Source organism: Ailuropoda melanoleuca, chromosome 8, assembly GCF_002007445.2.
Source record: "Ailuropoda melanoleuca isolate Jingjing chromosome 8, ASM200744v2, whole genome shotgun sequence".
Taxonomy (NCBI): Eukaryota; Metazoa; Chordata; class Mammalia; order Carnivora; family Ursidae; genus Ailuropoda; species Ailuropoda melanoleuca.
The window spans coordinates 53,436,940-53,457,486 of record NC_048225.1 but is presented as its reverse complement, the minus strand read 5'-3'; the positions used below and the strand labels follow the sequence as shown (position 1 = coordinate 53,457,486).

General features: G+C 57.1%; 1 protein-coding gene across 2 annotated transcripts in view; it reads right to left on the bottom strand.

Annotated features, from left to right (window-relative positions):
• GDPD5 (glycerophosphodiester phosphodiesterase domain containing 5) overlaps positions 1-16,205 on the bottom strand; it is an 84,588-nt gene extending 68,383 nt beyond the window's left edge. For both annotated transcript variants that reach the window (XM_019795362.2, XM_002915300.4), the window contains exon 1: positions 15,352-16,205. The gene's annotated coding sequence lies outside the window, so the exon portion shown is untranslated. The remainder of the gene's footprint in view (positions 1-15,351) is intronic.
• Positions 16,206-20,547: the final 4,342 nt, after the last annotated feature.

Genomic DNA, 20,547 nt, shown 5'->3' with positions numbered 1-20,547 from the left:
GTCCCACCGTGGAAGAGTCCAGGCAGTCCACAAACTGGGCACCGCCAGGTCCTGGGGACATAGGGATGAGTGTGACGTGGTCTGTCCCTTCCCGATGCTCCCACTCAGCTGGTGTTCAGACCCTCCTGACCCCGCCCTAGGCAGCTTCTTCAGCCCCATCTCCAACAAGCCCCCTTTCCTCCCTCTTCCCCCACCACCCTAGCTCCTTACAAGGTCCTGAGGACGTACCACACCAGTTGCCACATTTCTACCCTTGCTCAGGTCAGGCTCTTGTTTCCTAAGAATGCTCTTCCCAGCTGGCCAGAGCCTGCCACCCCCACAACTCCCACTATAACCTCTGTGCTTCTTTGCAGAGCCTCACTGGAGATCCCCACAGCTTGCCCTTGCCCTCTCCCCAGTTCAGGCTGCCAGTCCCAGGGGAAATGTTCCTCCCTCCCTCCTTCCCCCTTCTGAGCCTCCCCCCATTCCTGCCCTCCCCGACAACATCTGTGCACTCTGCCCAGGGTAACTGCGCCTGGAAGCGGCTCATTCACACCCTTCAAGACCTGGGACTAAAGCCCAGCCACCACAAAGCCCCCCCCCCCCAAATGAGAAGAATCACTTATTCATTTTAGGGCTTGTATTTGTCTTTCTTTAAAAACCCTTGATGGATACGGGGACATGAAATGGAAGGTTCTTAGTCAGACTCGTCTTGGCATTTCCAAATGCTGGCTCTGTGCCTGGCATGCAGGAGATGTCTGACATATGTGCCGTGGTGGATGAAAGAATAAGAGGATCTCCACCTTGCACCTCCTCCGATGCCCAAAACTCCACCATTATTACCAATTCCTTCCTGGGGCTAAACCATGCTCCCTGTGATCCTCTGTCAAAATGCAAACAGCCCCGGGCAGGAAAGACGCTCTAGCTGGAGGCCTCCGGTACAAAACAGCCAAGTGATTGCTTGTACATCAGCCGTTCCCAAAGTGTTCCCTCGAGGCGATGAGTCCCAGACCCTGCTCTGTGACAAAGGAGTTGCAGGCTAAAGCAAGCTTGGGAAAGGCTGGCTGTACACTGTACCTCCTGTTGGGATCCCTAATTTACGTCAACACGTTAAAAGCCCTGAGAAGTCCTGTTTCCATGGATGTGACCTAGCATTTCCCGAATTTGTACGCGCATGCGTCCTAGGACCCTGACCATTCCAGGGAACTAGGGCTCCTCAGAGCACAGTTTGGGAAATGAAGACTAGATGATGTGCACAGCTCCCCTGCCAGACGAGGGATGTGCACGAAGGGCGTTGGTGCCAAGGCCATACTTCCTTGAGCTGGCCTTTTTACGGAGGCACAGGTCTGACCTAAACTGCCACCACCGATCTTTTGTGACAGAAGCAGAAAATGAAAGGGGCATCATACAGCTTACAAGTGGAGCACAGAGCAGAAGGAACAGGTGACAGGCCAGGCTGGAGACCTGAGCTCCCATCGCAATTCTGTTCTCACGGCTGGCCACTGGGCAGGAGACCTCATCTTGCTGAGCTCTGCTTTAATCACCCACAAAACGGGGCTAATGCTATTCTCAGGGCTGTTGTAAAGACTCAGCGTGGTAATGCACACGGAGGCAGATTATAAACCATAGGTCCTGGACCAGCATTTGCTATGTACATCATTCTTGCCCTGTGTGCACTGCCTGGAGGCTGTGGTCATGTCTGGATTGATCCCAAGCCACTGCAGAAGTCCTCAATCAGGGAGGGAGGGAGGGTGGGTGGGTGTTTGGATGGATGGATGGAATGAATCCCTAGTAAGACCCAGAATGGGTCTATTTGAATAGGTATGAATGAACGAATGAATGAACGAACCAATTCCAATAAATTCGATTGTCCCATTTCTTAGTCCCCAACTGGTAGAAGCAGTAAATCAGAAAGGACACAGACACACACGCGCACGTGTGCGCGGAAGGGAAGAAAGGTACTGGACTGCTGGAGGCCGGTCTGTGGGCAGCAGAGTGAAGGTCAGGGTGAGAAGAGGCAGAAACCTGCAAAAGCAGACACTCTCGCGGGAGTAGGCGCAGCAGCCCGGGGCCACTGGGCCACTCGGCACTCCCAGCCACGCAGTCCTTGTTCCCCAGGCCCGTCCGTGTCAGTCGGCATTGTGCAGGGAAAAGAAGTGATCTATCCTTTTCACAAAGGTTTCCAACCCAACTAGTAAAGGGTTGTTTTTAAAGGGGATAAGGGAGCAGAAGGAAACTTCAGGGACACAAGCTTAGCTGCCTGGAAAAATAAGTCTTACGTTTTTCTACTAACTTATCAACATATTTGTGCTCAGGACAAACATTTTTAAAGTGCCTACTGTGTGCCAGGCAAGTGCTGTTAGGTGCTTGGGTGGGGGAGGGGGGACTCAGGGCCTCATAACATAGCATCACACATTGAAGGCTAGATAAATGAGGTGTGAGGTCCCTTGAGGACAGAAAGGGAAATGTTGAAGGAAAAAGCCACAGACGGGAAGTCTGGAGGACCAAGCCAAATGACCTCGTGACCTCAGGCAAGTCACCTTCCTTCCCCGAGCCTCCATCTTCCCATCTATAAAGTGGGGCGATACTAAATGTCATGAAAACTACTATGTTGCCCGTCACTGGACCAGTGGTTACAGACCTTATCCCACCTGGTGAGCACAGCCAGCGAGACAGCTGTCGCTATTTGTTATAGGGAATGATTGTCCCTTTCACAGATAAACAAACCGAGACTCAGCCGGTACTCACTTGCTCGAGAGTTGGTGGGAGCTGGAATTTAAGCCCGGGTTTGTCAGATTCCAGAGCTCACCCTCTCCGGCCCTCCCAGATGAGCCCCAGGCTGCCTCTCACTGATTGCCGTGAGGATTTGGTGACACCATGGATATCAAAGTTCTTTAAAAAAGGTAAACTATTAGGTATCCAAAGCCAACAAGAAGCAAATCTTGATTCCTCCGTGAAACCAAACACCGAAGCTCACAGGGGCGTTCAGGACCGGCCGCAGCTCTGGTCTCCTGGGCTCTTGACCCCGCTGCCTCCTCCATTCCTTGGCCAACTTCTATCCAGCACCCCCACCCCAGACCAGAAACAGCCTTGCTCATGACCACCTGGCTCCCCTGTGCTCCACCCAGTCAAGGACCTACAGGTGCCACGGGGGGCCGGGCAGAATCAGGAGCCCTGGGCTCCCTCACCACTCCCCACGGACAGGCTGTGGGGCCTCGGGCCAGTCCTCTCATCTCTCTCAGCCTCAGGCTCCCCCCACAACATGAGGGATTAAAACAGGCTTCATGAGGGGAGAGATATTCTCCAAGGAGGAACTCAAGAAATGTGACTGACCTTTGGTTGGGTGAGTTTAGCTGGCTGGGTAGGAGGAGATCCAGGCTCTCAAAATCCCTGGTTTTGAAGAGGAGAGTGCTACCCGACCCACCAGGAATCCCCCATCTAAACTTGGACTCACTGGCTGCCTTTGGGAGCCCTGGTCTGAGAGTGGACTCAGCCTTTACCAGCACCAGCAGGACCCTAATCTGCTGGCTTCCCAGGCGGACTGGGGCCCAGGTGGGGGGAAATAGGAAAATGGTCTTTAGGCAGAACTGCATACATCTTCACAGGGGAGAGCTGAACCCCAGGCACACACATCCTCACCATGGCCCAGAGAGGTAGCTAACTGCCTTTGGTCCACACAGCAAGACAGGTCAAGTGGGTACCAGGCCCAGGCCTTCTAGGCCCAGCTCAGGGCTCTCTCCACTGCCCCAGAGTCATCCCTCTTGGAACATGGATCGAGCACAGAAAGGAAGAACAGTGTGAAGTGTCAAGATGATGCACCCACCCCACTCCCCGGTGGTCAGGAGGTGCTCGCACGGGCCGGTAGGCCCCCAAGCCCCAAGGTGAGAACCACCCCCCAGCCGCTCCACCCCCTGCCTCCCTCACTGCAGATACTGACAGGGCACACTGGTAGAGAGGAAGGATGCAGTCCGCCTCTGCGGAGCCCTCAACGAGAGGAAGGAGGTTCCAGTTACAGCACAATGGATCTAAGCTAAACACAAGAAAGAACTTCCTGAGGCAGCATGAAAAACGGATCGAGGGAGCAGGACGAGGATGACTGTGGAGTCTCCTCTAACACGGGAGGTATGATCTCATCCTGGGTCATTTTAGCTGCGAGACAGGCCTGCAAGGTAAGAGCCGCTGCCCTCGTTTCGTAGGTGAATAACCGAGGCTCCGAGAGCTGGAGTGACCTGCCCGGTGTCTTCCAAGTTCTGATCAAAAGCGGCAGAGCTGGGCCTCGCAGCCAGGACAGACTCGGAGGCCCACACAGCTCCCTTCTCAGGAAGGCCTCTGAGGATCAAGGCCCCACCACACCCACCATGGGCAGCTCACGCCCCTCCTCAGGTGCCCGGGGCGAGCCGTGACAGATGCATGGCACTCCTGTCGGGGGGAGGGAGTACTCAGCAGAGGCCGGCTGCAAAGAAAGGGCTCCACGACCTAGGCCTGCCCAGCTACCCCCAAGACGCCGTGCGCGGGGGGCCTCACGGGTGCTTTCCATGCCATGCACCCCAACACATCTTCCTTCTGACCATGCCTCCAGCTCCCTGCTTGGCAGGAGCCCCACGCTCTCCCCAAATCCCACACCTGGGCACCCCATCACAGGGCCCTGTAGTGCCGGCCCAGCACTCCCTGCATAGCCCGTCCCAGGCCTGCCTGGCCCCACACTCCCTTCACCTGGTCTTTAGAGGCCCCCTAGAGCCACCTAAGCTCCGAGTGGCATGAGTGGCATGGTCCGTTCTGGGTGTTAGAGGCTGGTGAGGGCCAGGAATGGCCCCTGGGCCACCCCTGGCTGCCCGGCTCTACGGAGGGGAGGCCACCCGGACTCACCTGACGCCAGCCTACCCACAACCTTTGCCTCACCCCAGAGATGAGGCTGTCCCTGGCAAGGCCACCCTGGAAGCCACCTGCAGCCTGATTTGGGGGATGAGGCGTGGACCGAGGCAGGCCCCTCGGCTTCCTGACGCTCCCTGACTTCTCTACAGCAATGGGGTGGAGGAGAAGGCTGACTCCCCCGGCCGCACTCGGCACTTTGCACGGCACTGCCCCAGCCTTGTAAGCACTGCCCCATTCCACAGACAGGGAATGGAGGGTCAGAGAAGCCAAGCCACCCGCCCACCGTCAAAGAACCGATACGAAACCCAGCCAGGATTCAAACCCACATTTGCCTGAATCCAGAAGCCAAATGTTTCCCCACCACACGACTCTCCCTTTGAGTTCCTGCTGGGCGCCCTGCTAGCTACAGGCCCCATTCACTGCTCCCCTGGGGCCGTGCCTCCTTTCCCATCCAGTTTGGCCCAGCGCAGGTCCTAGCCTACTTTTAGGACTCAATTCAAACGCCTGCTTTGCCATGAAGCCTCCCTGATTTCTCTCATTCTCCTCTGAGCTCCTGTTCTCACCTCTGCCTCCTGCTCATGGCTGCCCAGCCTGCCTGTGAGGAACAGAACTGGCCTGTGTCCTGACCACTCGCCTCCACCCCGCTCCCCAAGGGCTCCTCCATGGCAGGGACAACCCAACCCCTCTTCTGGCACAGATGGACCTGGGGGCACAACCTGGGAACATCCAGTCCAACTGCTTTCTGTCACAGATGGGGAAACTGAGGCTTGATAGAATGAGAAGCCATTTCTCACGGGACATGGTTTGCAGCCGAGAACTGGGGGGAGGGGTGGAGAGCCGGCAGGTGAGTGTCCACAGTGTGGCCAGGCTGCATGACACTATGATATCCTTGTCACTGGAGCAGAGTCTAGACTGAGGGCGGTGACAGTCCCCGTCCTCCCACTAATGGTCCAGCCACACGGTGAGCTCTGGGCTCCCACTGTATTATTTGTGATCAGGGTAAAGGCTGTCATTTCCTGGGCACTCCCTGCTCGCCAGGTCCCAAGTACCACATGTTTATTCACTCGTCTGGTCTTCACAGCAACCCTGAGTACTCTCTGTTACCCCATTTCACAGCTGAGGAAAGCAAGGCATAAGAGATTAAAGGGCGCACTGTGTAGTTCTCCAGGCTTTCATGGTGGACTCAGGATTTCACAAAAGTCTGGTTTCAGAGCCTGTGTTCTAACCATGATTCCACCCTGCCTGACAAAGAGGGACAGAGCCACAGGCTGTTCAGGTGATCAGGTTAGAGAAAACTCAGGGCCGGGTCCTGCAACCACCCGCGGGCGTGGAGCCGGACAGAGAGGGAGGCACGGTAGGCAGGGGCCCAGGCGCCACTCTCAAAGGGGGACTAAGGCCTCTCTGGGAAGGCAGGGATGGAAAGATAGGCGCCCCCCCCCCCAGAGCTCCTCGCTCTGGGAGGATTGTGGCAGTTGGAACGGTTTGGTTCGTCTTTGGTGGGGGGCTGAGATCCCCTTCAGAAGGAGGGTGCTCAAGTGATAACACATGATCTTTAAACTGCATCCGGGGGAGGGAGGGTCCCCTGGGCTCCATGGCTTTCGACCGAGTGAGGAATACCTTCCATTTGCCCCTCCAGGCCCACTCCCCAGGCTGCCTGGAGCTGGGGAGGCGGACCCTCACGGGCTGCACCGGGCTCCGTGCCACTGGGAAGCCCCGGCGGGAGATTGGAGGAAGGAAGAGAGACAGTTGAGTCTCCCTGCCACCAGTCTCCTGGGTTGACTGCTTCTACTGCAGGCCACAGCCCCGGTCCCTATCACTGGACACCTCCTCCCCCGGCAACTTCGGCCCACGTCAGTCTGGGAGCCTGGAGCTGGGGCTGTGAGCTCTGAGTGCTGCCCACTGCTTATTGGTTTGCCACACCCCTATTTCTCGCCTGAGCAGTTCACCCTGGGCTGAGACAGCCTCTCTGGCCGGGCCAGAGCAGAGGAGACCAAACACCACCACTGATGACCCCCTTTCTGCAGCCTTCTCCCTGGACAGCCCTTGGGGTCATCTCTAAACACACATGGAACGAACGAGCAGAGCAGGGCAGCTACGGGGATGCCGTTACTGTTACTGAGCGTGCAGGCCTGCACTGTCTCAGCCTGGGCCTGGCCCACACATGCAGCGAGCCGGAGGCAGGGGCGGCGCCAGGCCAGGGGAGGGAGGGCCACGAGGCTGCGTTTGGCTCCGAAGGAGGACAATCGAGGACAGTTTCTGACTGCTCGCTCTACAGGGGGCACCCGGCGCTCCATTCACTCCTCACAACAGCCCAAGAAGGACATCCTAGCTAGGCCTTTTCCAGAAGAGAAAACCGGTGCTCAAAAAGCTGAAATGATGCACCCAGGGTCATATTGCCCGTGAGTGACCAAAGACAGGGTTCAAATGCAGGTGTTTCGGCCTATAGAACCCATGCTGGTAACTACCTTGAAATAATCTCATTGAACTGGCTTCCAACAGAAGCAGCTGACTTAAATGGGGTCGATTATTGGTGAGGGCCAGACAGAGGCCTCCAATGTCTCCCCACGACCCTCCCCTAGATGAAAAAAACAAAACAAAAAAACAAAAAAACAAAAAAAACCCTTCTGACATTCTTCAGTTCTCCCAGGTGGGACAGGGCCCCAGGCGGGCCGGGCAGTTGGGTGTCCAGGTTGGAAAAACAAGCAGATTCAGACAAGGCTTCATTGTTAAGGAGGGCCTGACGCTCTGGCCATTAAAACAAATCCCAGCAAAAGAAAATGCTTGCTGCCTTGTCTTATCTCTCAGAGAAGGGCGGCAAGTAAAGGCTCCAAGACAGGGGGCTGATCCCTCCTCACACCTCCATCTAAGACACCCAGCCTCAGGGGGCTGGGGCAGGAGAAGCAGCACTGGGATGGGGGTGGAGGGGCGTGGGACTGCACACTGCTGACTCAGACACCACCCTGGGGCTTTCTGTGCGTGGCCTCCTGTGGTCTCTCTAGCCCTTCCAGAGAAAGATTATTGGTATTCCTATTTTCAGATGAGGACACCGAGGCTCAGAGAAGATACAAGATACCAAGCAGGGAGCAGAGCAGGGTTAGAACCCAGGCTTATCAGATTGCAAAGTCGTCCACTCTGTGTCNGGGGGGGGGGGGGGAAGGGGGGGGGCCGGGGGGGAGAGTCCAGAGTCTGGCTGTAGCCCTGCTCCGCCACTGTCTGTGACCTCCTACTGCACACTGCTGACTCAGACACCACCCTGGGGCTTTCTGTGCGTGGCCTCCTGTGGTCTCTCTAGCCCTTCCAGAGAAAGATTATTGGTATTCCTATTTTCAGATGAGGACACCGAGGCTCAGAGAAGATACAAGATACCAAGCAGGGAGCAGAGCAGGGTTAGAACCCAGGCTTATCAGATTGCAAAGTCGTCCACTCTGTGTCTCCAGGCAGGGAGCTCCCAGGGAGAGCAGTGCCCCAAAGGAGGGCGCAACCTGGAAGCACCGAGCTCCTGCTCGTGGGGGGTGTGCAGGTATCATCCTGAGGGTGCTGAAGAACGCTGGCCACAGAGGGTGGTGGCTGGTTGTCAAGCCTGGCGAGCTGACATCACCTGGGAAGCTTTAAAAACTCCTAATGCCTTGATCTTTGGCCCAGGCAGGACTTTAAAAAGTTTCCTAAATGATTCTAGTGTGCAGCAAAATTTGAGAGTCATGGGCCCAGATACCCACTAGAGACTTTCGCACCCCACAACTCCCCATCTGCCTCTTGAAGAAGGGAAAGGCTATATCACTCAGAGCCCGTTTTACAATAAGGAGTGAGGTCATGTCCTCAAGGCCCCATAGCCAACCACGAGCACAGGCAGCACGAGGGACCCCTGACTTCAGGGTCCCAGGAACTCCTTGAAGATACCTGGGGATCCTGGCTACTGTCAGGGGAAGAAAACTTTCTCTTTGAGCCTCTTGGTGGGGGGAGGGTGACACAAATTCTTCACGGCATTTTTTTCTTTTAATAGAGTCCACTTATTCAAAAACTAAACAGCCACAGGATTAATGCTGGAAGACCACCTCTACCAGCGGGTGTGCTGTGGAAGCAAGAATATAAAACAGTTCTGAGCAAGGCCTGTTTATTCTTTTCTGTAGGAGATTTGTCCCAGGCCTGGGAAGAGCTGAGACTCTCAGACAGCCCACACTTCTTCCCCACCTGCCTTCCTGCCTTCCTTGTGCCCTCAGAGCAGAATGTTGCAGATGGCGAGACAGCGTGTGGCGGTGGGAAGGGGGAAGCCTGTGGGATCCAGATCTGGCTTCTGCCCAAGCTCTGCCCCAGCCAGCTCCCCTGGGACAGGACCCTCTCCTCTCTGAGCTCATTTAACCCCCAGTGCTGACCCCATAGGGAAGTGCGTGGCACCACGGTCCTTAGGAGGGTTCACGTGCACGTGCGTGTTAAATGATACGTTCACACTCAGCTCTGGGGGCACCACCTCCAGGAAGCCTTTCCTGACACCCTCCCCACCCAGCACTGGACAACCCCGGCCCCCAGCCTTCCCTGCCACATTCTGTCTCATGCTGTGTTGTCATTGCTCCTGTGTCCTCTCTTCCCTCTCAGGCCATTCATTCATTCCACAGAGCAGCTGCCCTTTGCCTGGGATTCCTTCCCTAGGCCCTTCCTGAGCTCTGGCAAAAGTCCCTGCTGGGTGCTGGGGGTAGGGCTAGCAATAGCACGCATCCAGTGCTTGCTGCGTACTAGGTATTTTTCTGAGAGCTTTATATGTATAATCCATTTACTCCTCACCCCAACCTTACGCACCAGGTGCTATTATTGTCCCCATTTTACAGACAGGGATACTGGGACCCAGAGAGGTTCAATCACTTGCCCCAGTCAGTCACATGGTTAATAAGTACGTGCACTCAGGCTGTGGTTTGAGCATGACTCTATGACCATCCACAAACAGAGATGGGGCGGGCCCTGCCCCAGGAGCTCACTCTTCACAACTTGGATCTTCGTATGAGTACTTACTTGCTTAATGTCCATACCCTCCCCTCCCCAGACCAAAATCTCCGCTCGAACTACATCTTGGATGTGCATGGGTGAGGCTGAAAGAGACAGACAGACAGAGAGAATGAATGAACACCGTTTCCCTTTAAGGAAGGACTCACTCTCGCCCAGCCTCTGTTACCTGTAGGACCCAGAGGGCCCCTCCCATCTGGGCTCCTGCTGCTGATATCGCCTGAGAGGAACCAGGTCCCCAGCCCTCCCAGTGCCGCCCCCTGTCCCAAATTTAGCTCCAGGCCCTCCATGTCTGACAGCTGCCTGCCCCAGGGGAAGGCATGGGAACCGCAGCTCTCTGACACAGAGTCTTCCCCCAGACAGCAAAGTGTCCTCCTCTGGGAAGTCCTCCTGGACTCTTCAATCAGCTTCTTTCCGAGTCACTCGCTCACGGGGCTACCGAGGGGAGAGGGGAGGGGAGAGGGGAGAGGGGAGTGGACTCAGGCTGAACGAACACCCGCCTGTGTTCCAGGTCTGGCCGGGCCCCTCCCTTATGTCATTTCATTTAGCCCCCACCCCTTGGCGCTGTTATTATCAGCCCCATTTTACAGGGAAGGGATCAGAGGTACAGGGGTTGAGCGGCTTGCCCAAAGGGCAGCTTGAACTGCCTCCCCTGATGGGGGGGGGCGGGGGGTGCTACTCTGTGCCAGGCGCTCAGTCAGGAGTGCAGGCCTGGAGGGGCAGAGAATCTAGTTCTGACAGGTGGCAAGGGAAACAGACCTACACGGCCCCCCTCCCCAGACCACAGTCCGTGAGTGAGGGCCGTGGATCTGCAGAGAAGGAGGCTCAGATTCCGCCTGCTTGGGAGGAGTCGTGGAAGCTTCTAGAAGGAGACATCTTCGGGCATGCCTAGAATCCTCACTGCTCGACTCCCGTGACCACCATGACAGGAAGAAGGGCAAGCCTTGGCCTCCAAAGTCCTGGTGCCCAGTGAGTACTTGTTACCACCTTGGAGGCTGTGGAGGAAGGAGAAGGAGCTGCCCGGCTGGCTGCCCTGCCAGTGACCCCACTGTGGCCCAGCCAGCCTGGCCCCGGCCCTGCCAACCTGGCCTGGCCCCGTCGGCTCCCAATCACAGGGTCTTCTCCGCCCGGCTAATGACCAGGCTGCAGCAGCCCAGGCCGCCACCCTCCTTCAGGGGAGACAGCAGCTAACTACAGAGCCTGCCGGCCCAGACAGCCGCCAGGCCAAAAATCACAGCTGCCTGTCACACCACATCCTCTGGCCCTGACTGCTGTGGTCTCCTCCTCTACCTTCCAGAGTCACAGAGGACACTGCAGAAGGCTACAGCTCTGGGGGCTCAGACACCACCCCACTCGCCACAGACATGGGCAAACAGGACCACAGAGGGGGCCTAATTCACTCCCCAGTCACAAGGCCGGTGCCCTGATACCTGACCCGTCCTTAGGCTTGAGAAGAAGGCTCATTTCCAGGTGTTTTACATGCAAAGGACCTCTCGAGGTACTTGGGCAAAGTTAAGGAGACAGGACGTTTGTTCAGTGGCAGATAGGAGCTTGATTCCTCACTCCCCTCTGTCTAGCTGCGTGACCTTGAACAAGACAATGGACTTCTCTGAGCCTGGTTTCTGGGTGATAACAGTAGCTACCTCCCAGAGTTGTGAATGAGAGTGTCTGTAAAGTGCTTAGCACAGGGGCGCCTGGGTGGCTCAGTTGGTTAAGCGTCTGCCTTCGGCTCAGGTCATGATCCCAGAGTCCTGAGATCGAGTCCTGCATCGGGCTCCAGGAAGCCTGCTTCTCCCTCCGCCTGCCACTCCCCCTGCTTGCGCGCGCGCTCTCTCTCTGACAAATAAATAAAATCTTTATAGAGTGCTTAGCACAGTGGCTCATGGTGAGTACTCAAGGGCATTAGCTACTGTTAATATCATCAGCGAGGGGTTATGAGCATGGAGATACAGTCTACTGACTGTAAGATGTGATGCAGGGGGAGGTATTATTTATTATTATTCCCGTGAAGTGTTAAAAATTCAGAGGAGATGTGACCAGGCGGTTAGGTAATCCAGGAATGTTTCCGGGGGAAATCACGACCTGAGTTGGGCCTAGAGAGACAGGGAGGTGAGCAAAGCAGCAGCAAAGGGGCAGCGAGGGGGCTCCACGGGATAGGTCTAGGAGACAGTGATGAGGAGTAAGCCAGAGGTCCGTGCAGTGGCTGTGCTGGGCAAGGCCTCGATGCACAACAAAGGGGCCTAGTCTTCATCTTACAGGCAAGATGAAGATGGGGACTCCATAACACTTTCTGAAATGTGAATTCTGTCTGACATCCAAGGCCCTGGTCACCCACCCCTTTTCTCCACACCCCTCGCTGAGCCCACAAACCCCAGTATGACTACCCCAGAGTTCTCCCCGCCCCTCTGCTTACTCCACCTTCTCATCTGTCCTACTGCTAGCCCACCCCGTGTTTCATGTTCACAATGAAACACCCTTTCACCGAGTACCCATCACGCCATGTGCTTCATGCATATGACTGATAACTACACTTATTTCACAGAGGAGGAAACAGAGGTCTGGCAGGGTCGGTGTCTTGCTCACCATCGCACACAGCAGGTCAGTGGCATAGTCAGAATTCAACCCTGAACTGATGTAGGGACCCCTATCCTCTATAGCAAATTGCCTCTTGTCCCAGCCCAGACCCTTCCTCCTTGATGAAGCCCTCTGGGTTACTCCAGTCCTCAAGGGCCTCTCCCTGCCAGCCCCCACCACCCATTTGGAATCAGAGGCCCACGGCTTGTTCCTAGCTCATCTAGCCTGATTTCCACGGTTTCCTGTGGGCCTACCTTGCCCCCACCCCCAACAGGAAAAGAGCCAGGGTTGATGATAGGCCACTTTTTTCCTGTCCTGTCCCCCTCCCCCCATATCCAAGAGTTCTTATACCACTGGTAGGAACCACGCACCTGCTCTGGTGGGGTTCAGAAGCTCAGCTGAGCACAGAGCAATTTCCCTGAGCCTTCCTCCCAGCTCTTGAGGGGAGACATAAATTATTCACCGCACCTTTGTGCCTAGGGGGGCTAGACAATGGGCCACAGAAGGAATGAGCACTAGCTCCCCCCAACCCCAGCAGCCAACAGCCCTGGGGTGAGGGGGTCAGAATCTAGAGCCCCTTGCCAGGGTCCCCAAGCAGATTCTCGAGGACTGTGGACCTGGGAAGCAGCCAGGGGAGCGTGATCCATACAGGAGTCCCAGCTGAGCAAACCCCAGTCTGTGAGCCTGCAACAGAGCCTTCTAATCTAAGGCAAGTCTGAGAATTTCCTGGTCAAAATTCAAGCTTCCTTGCTTTATAGGGAAGGAAATAGGTATTTGGCCAAGCACTATATATTTATATCTCATTTCATTCTCATAACCACCTTGTAAAGGAGAGATTCTCATTTACAGAGAAGCTGGGGCTTGAGGAGTGAAGTGCTCTGCCCAGCGCCACATGGCGAGTGGGAGGCCGAGCAGATGCACGCCCACCTGGTCTGTCTGACTGAGCGCTGTCTGCGGCCGTTTAGCCCACCCAATCGGGAGCAAGTCGCCCCACTGCCTTTTCCATCTGGGTAACTTCCAGAGCACCTGGCATGAGTCGACACTCAGTTCCCGAAGCAAACTCAAAGGCCCTGGGCAAGTGGCTTCATCCCTCTGAGACTCAGTTTCCCACATGTGGTAGCGACTGGTAACAAGCCCAGTCTTGGCAGACACGAGAATCTCTTGAGCACTTGACAGTTTGCCAGATGTGATGGCCCCATTATCTGAGGAGGTAACACACAGCCTGCTTTGACCCCATTTTACAGGTGAGACTTGGAGCCATGGATGCGTCTGAGAGGTCCCAGGTGCCTCCCCTACCCCCACTCTGCCTCACTCCAGGTTCCAGGTTCTTTCCACCACACCATGAAATGAGATCACAGGTGAGAAATTATCTCACCAAAGAGGAGCTTTGTTTAGATCCAGGGACTATGATGAGAATTTGAATCCTCACCGATGGGAGTGGGGGGAATCCCAAGCCCCTCAGTTACCTTCTCTTCTGGTGCCCCCCACCCCTCCAGCCCCAGAGACTGAGCTTCCAGCCTTCAGCTGACCTCTCCACCATCCTCCACCTCCCAGGGGCTTTCCAAGGTGGTTTCCCCTAGACTCCAGGAAGCTGGGCACAGCAGGGGTTAACTAGTCCCAGCCAAGGCCACAGGGCTCAGACCAAGGCCACATTCCCTCCCCCTCCCGACTCAGAACAAGAACCCACAGAGTTCACACCAAGCTATCTTTCACAACACCCCTCTTTTTGCACAGCCCCAAGGGGGGCAACAGAAGGAACCCCTGCCTTGGAATCCAGACTCTTGGGACTGTGCCCCAGACGGGCAGCTCCAGCCTTGAGACCTTGAGCAAGCCCCTTCCCTCTGGGGCCAGAGGTGTCTGGCGGGTTCCCCTGTCCAGGAGAAGCTGAGGTCGGACCTTCAGTCTGGGCCAAAGGCAATGGGGTTGCTGGCTTGTCTTGGGCCCCAGCACCAACCACACAGACTCTCAGAACAGCCTCAGAAGTGGTCACCCTGACCTCACATCATGGGTGGGAAAACCCCAGCCACCCACCCAGAAGATGCTAACTGGGAGTAGATACCTTGAAGGATGTTTGGGAAGGTTTCCTAAAGTGTACTTCTGCCTCAACCACTTACTTACTTCAGGCCCCAGGACAACTGGCACCCCCCACCCCCCAGCCTCCCATGTGCCATTGATAATGTGAAGGATGGGAGCTGGTGAGAGCTGAGGCGCCTCACCCCCCACCCCCGGCTCTGATGCTCTGACTCGGGGACCTCGAGTTAGTTTTCCCAACATGTAAGCAGCATCTCAGGATGCCATGGTGTCTCAGGGACCCTAGAGACTGGCACACAGAGGCAAGGGGCCCACAAGGAGGGAAGCTGCGGAACTGGGCAGCTTCCCACTTCTCCCCTCAACTCTGGGTCACCTTTCCTGGGACGTGACTTGGCCATGGAGTGGGAGGGAAGGAGGCCAGAGGAAGCTACCTCCCGGGCCTCGAGGATCAGCCCTGGATGCCCCAGTGGCCCCACCTTGACCCCTCCCCATGGCCTCCTGCCTGGCGGCTCTCCACTTCCTTTCTCCCTTCTCCGCTTTTCTCCCTCTCCCCCCAACCCTCCTACCCACTCTCGTACCCAGAGTGAAAGAGCAGGGCCACTCAACCCCGCTGAACCTCAGCTTCCCCATCTGTAAGGGCCCGTAACAATACACAACACCTTTCTATCTCACGGAGTAGTAGTGAGCCGTACACGAGGGACCATTTGCGCAAGGGTGGGGCGCGGACCCGCACACAATGGGCGCTCAATAAGTGCCTGTTTTCTCCCTTCCCCCGCCCTTTCCCGCGCCCTCTCCTACCCAGCTCCAGCCCCAGCTAGTGACCGGTACACGCCCGCAGCTGGCCCCGGCGCTGCCCGGCTGGGGTCGAAGGCCGCCCTTGCCCGGCATCCGGGGCTCTCTCACCTGCAGCTCTCGGCTCTCGCCGGCCGCGGGGCCAGGGGAGAGTCCTGTGCTCCCTTCTTCGGGGCAAGCGCTGAGCCCCTCGCCTGAGGCAGCAGAAAAGGTGGCAGCTTCGGCTCGCAGCACCAGCTCGGTCGGGCTCAGTCCGACTGCCCACCCGCCTGGGACTCCTCGCGGGGCTCTGGAGCCGGGCCGGGGCTTCCTGGGCGTTCGCACGGTCCCAAGTCCGAAACACCCGGGCGAAGGCAGCTGAAGGTTCGGTCTCGGGAGCCCGAGGCTGGGGGCTTCTGGGCTTCTTTGCACTCAGTCGAGGGGCTGTTGGGCACCTGTCTTAACCGGGTCTCAGGCGGAGGGCTCCGATACACACTATAGAAAGGTGGGGCACAAGCCCGCAACCATGGACCCGTATGGTGGGCCAGGAGCGTCCCGCCCCAGTGCACTGGATCGGGTCGGGGCTCTGGGCGTCCTGGTCACAACGCCCGGGATCGCGGGGCTGGGAGCGTCCCGGCGCAGAACCCCTGCCTGGGGCAGGCGGGGCACGGCAAGGGGCAGGCGAGGACGCTCGCAGCCGCGGCGGCCGAAGCCCGGCGGGGAAGTCTTCCCAGGTCCGGACTCGGCTCGCTCTGCAAAACGGGGCGGACTTCGGCGCGGCGGCTGACTCCGGAGCTCCGGGCCGCGGCTCCACTTCCTCCTCTTCCCCCCGGCTCGCTCGCGGCTCGATCAGCCCCGCGCGGCAGCCGCTGCCACCCCCGCTGCTGTCATCCCCGCTGCCCACCCCCACAGGCGCTGCAGCCGGAGCCTGAGCCGAGCCCAGCCGAGGCAGCGCCGCCCAGCGCCTGAGCGCCAGCCGGCGCGGCCCCGACCGAAAGGGGCGGGGTCACCCGAGGCCCCGCCCTCGCCAGGGCCACGGGCAGGGGGCGGGCACGGCCCAGATCCCCTCCTCCGGCCCCGCAATGTCTGGCAGCAGGAGCCAATGGGAGAGTGGGAAAAGAGCGGCGCTCTGCGGAACGTGTACTCTACCCCGGAGAGGGCGGGGCAGACAGGGAGGAGGTTGCCGCTGGGGAGAGGACAATGGAGGAGTGGGGGTTTTTAAGGAGTAGAACAGGGTACAGGGTCACCTGGGGACCCGGATGGTGGGAGAGGCGTTGACGGCTGGTTTGTATGGGCTTGGGGGCGTGGGGCTGCCGTGTGTTGGGGAGTGGGGAGTCAGGAGGTAAGAACAGGGGTTGGGGTAGGAAAAGAAGCAGGATGGAGGTGAGGTGGGTTATTCCGGGGTAGTGGAGTCTCCCAGGGATAGGGGAGCTCTCCGGGGTAGTGGGACAGCGCCCTCACTGTACTCTTCCCCCTCCCCCCAACTTCTAGGGCTCAGCGCGCGAAGGTGTACGTTGGAAGCTGTGAAATACTCAGATTTCAGGAAGCGGTGAAAAACAAGTTTTTGAAAATAAAGAACGAATCTTTTCTTTCTTTTTTAAGAGCGGATCTTTCTTCAACATTTCCCCTTTCCCAGCTCCCATCCGCGGGAAGGAGAGTCGTTGTCAGTTTTAGAAATAAGAAGTCAAAAGCAATGTGTGAGGGTAACACACACATACATACACACGCTCTTGAATAATGACGTATCTGCCGTTTGCTCCAGTCCCTCCCCTCGCTTTCCCTCCCCTCCCCTTCCCTTCCCTCCCCCAGCGCCCTGGGGCAGAAGCTGTGTCTGAATCCCCAGTCGACTGCACAGGGCAGGGCACAGGGCAGGCGTCGGAGAGTTTTGATGTATGAATGAGTGAGTGTTGATGTGCCGCTGGGGCCATGTGAAAGCCAGTAATTGGACTGGGGAGCAAAGGAATGGAGGCCGCACAGTAAGCTTTTCTGTAAGCCTCACATCAACCTTACAGACTATGTGCCCCATTTCACTGATGAGGACACCAAAGCACAGAGAGGCCAAGTGATGTTCCCAAGATCATACACCTGGTACAGGATTCTATCCACTCATCACTATCCCTTTCTAGGGCAGAGCTGTGTGGCTTTGACTCGGTTACTTGACCTTTCTGAGCCTCAGGATATAAAGCTGCTGCTATTTGGCAGGGACCAGACAGGCACAGGACTTCAAAAGGTGGAGGAAGGGGTATTCCTAGCAGAGGAGTCAGCATATGCAAAGGCTGGAATCACTCCTGGGGACCCCTGGCCTATTCTGGAGGATTAGGGGAGGCTTCCGGGAGGGAGTAACAGGCCGGCTCAGGCCAGAAGTAGGGTTTAGCTAGGTTAGGGGGGTACCTCAGGAAATGGACAGTGCTCTGGGCAGAGAGGCCGGCCTGGGCAAAACCCTGGAGGGGAGGGAGAGCATTCCTTTGTCGAAGAACAAAGAAGTTCAGGGTGGCTAGAGCACCCAGGGAAGGAACAGCAGAACTGATGGGAAGAGAACAGTGTGGTGGGGCCAGACAAGAGGGAGTTCAGACTTTCTTCTAAGGGCCAAGAACTCTGTTGGGGTCTCGCTCATGATCCCAAACCCAGCAGGGTTATTCTGAGGCCCCAGCCTAGACTCACTGGTTGTCAGAGGGGTGCCCTGGAAGTTTTTAAGCCAGGCATAGATACGGGAAAGACTTTGTAGGGAAACCAGGTAGCATGAAAACATTTAAAGCCCATAGGAGGCAAATGCTCTGGGGCCTACACAGTGAAGGGCTGGAGTCCTCAATGAGGTCTGGACCCAGAGGCCCTGCCTCAACCCCTCTTGAGAGTGCGTCAGCCTTAGAGTCTGGTTGGAAGAACAAGGAAGAGGGTAAGCTGGAGGCTGAAGTCCAGGGTGGGGGGAGGGGGTGCCCTCTCTTAGCCAAGTCCAGGGGTTGGGGTGGGGAGGTTGGCTCCAGGAAGCTCACACTGGTGGCTGTGGCAAGAGGACTGGGAGGAGGGTATCTTGCTAAGAAACCTTTGACTTCTCCCTCTGCTTAGAACCTTCCGTGGCTCCCAGTTGCCAGCATGATCAAGTCCTAAATCCCCAGTCTAGTGGTCCAGGCCCTCCATTATTGCTCTCTGCCAACCTCACCAGCCTCATCTCCCAATCACTTCCTTCTCCCCTTGTACCAAACTTCTCTCAGCTCTGTCCACAAGCAGGATGCAGTCTGTCCCTTCCATGGGGTTGCCTGGGATCCCATATTCCTTTTCTCTCCTGAGTAATTTCTACTTCCCTGCTGGACTGAAGAGAAGGAACTTTAGGGCAAATGGCCATCTATCCTCTTTCCTGCTATATCCTTAGAGCCTAGCACAGAGCCTGCCACATAGTAGGTGCTCAGGCAATAATTGTCGAATGAATGTTCCATCTCTCAAATCAAGTGTCTCCTGGCTGAGAAGCCTTCCTGGACTCCCCCAGGGAGTCTGCCTTTAGTATGAGATCCCTTGGCTGGAAGGCGCTGTAATTACGTATTTCATGTCTAGTTGGCCCCACTGGGCTGGGAGCCCCTCCGTGGCAGTGTGCCCCCACCCACCAGCAGCCAGCAGAAGGAGCAGGCCCCTGGAAGACCTCAACTCCTAGGGAATGAAAGAGGCTCTCAGAGCTCGGCTCTCTGGCCGCCCCTTCTGGGAGAGCTTCCTAGGCGGTCAGATGAACAGAATGCCAGAATGAAAAGGAGGCTTTCAGAACAGCCCTGCCATCACCCCTGAGGCCCAGGAGAAGAGTGCCCAAGGTCACCAGGAGGTGATCAGCAAACAGTTCTCAGACACCCACATTTGCCCTCTGGCTACCCTCCCAGGGGAGGAAGTCCCCTGAGCTGGGAGAATCAGGCCTTTTGGCCACCAGACAGGTCCACAAAGCAGGACAGATTCATGGTCGTGGCAGCTTGTCTGGGAGGGTGATTGAGGGCTCAGAGGCGGGCTCTGAACCTGGGCGTCTGGGACTGACCGAAGAGGCTGACCTCGTCAGCCTTGTGCCCTGGCACTCCCCGAGCCCCCCATCCTCCTCATAGCCTTCTGACCAGAGGAGGGGGAACAGGGAAGCCGCCGTAGCCACTGCCCTATTACACTGCTCCTCTGTGTTCTCACGCAAATAAATATTCACGTTAACGCTTACATTCTCTCGAGTAGAATCTTGCATTCTGTTTCTTAAATAGGGCCACCAAATTGTCTATGACTTCACACCCCATGAGCTCTGCTTCCAACAAATCCTGACAGCGCACCCCCCACAAGCAGGTGCCGTGCTGGGGCTGGCGGGAAGGCCGGGAGCTTCAGGGAGAGGCCTCACCGCCTCCTGCTGGTGGGGCTGGGAGGCTTGGTGGAACTCACAATACAGGGTGCTTGCCCACCTCTCTGCCCTGCCAGCCTGGAATCCTTGGCCGTGGAATTTCCTCCATCCTTCAAGGCCCCTCTGAGAAGCCTGCCCGACTCCCCCAGTGGAAGCACAGCATCGTCCACTGAAGCAGGTGAGGCTGGCCTTAAAGCATGGTGGGCCTGGGTAAGAGTGTGTGCTGAGTGGGGAGCGGATGGGGTGGAGCTCCGAGTGGCAACAAAGTCACTTAACCGCACTGGAGGCAAGGTAGGATGTAGGGCACTTGGGACGTGATGCTTGGGCTGGCCCAGTCACCTCCCCTCTCCCTGCCTCAGTGTCCTCGTGAGTAAGATGGAGATGAAAATGGCGGCCCCTGGAAGGCCGTGAGGACTAACGCGCTCAGTCAGCGAGGCCCGAGGTAGCATGGCGTGTGGAGGGGGAGCCACATGGCTCCCATAGCTCCTAGGCAGAAAGGTCAAGAGAGCCCATGGCTGGAGAGGTAGGCAGGAAGACCTGTCCCTCAGGTCTTTGTCACAGAGTTTGGCTTCTGCGCTGCCAGCAGGGGGGCGTGTTGGGAGGGTTTAAGCAGGGGACAGTGTCAGCTTGGCTTCTCAGAGCTCGCCCTGGTCGCCCTTTGGAGAAGACTGAGGCACGGATCCCATCTCTCTTCTGAGAGCCCGGATGACAAGGAGAGATGAGGCTCTGAGCCTGGGCCCCGGGGCTGGGCGTTGGGGGGTCAAGAACATTTAGGGGGAAGGGGGAAAGAGGCAGGCTACTGATGGTGTCTATGTGGGATAAGGGAGATAGAGAATTTGTGGGGTCTGGGCCTGTCTTTGGGGTAAGAGGGGACCAGCGCCAGGGAGGGAATGTGGTTCACAAGGATGTAGCAGGAAACCCCACAGGGGATGGAGCCCAGGACAGAGTCAGAGAAAAACTGGTCAGAGAAGGGGAGAAGG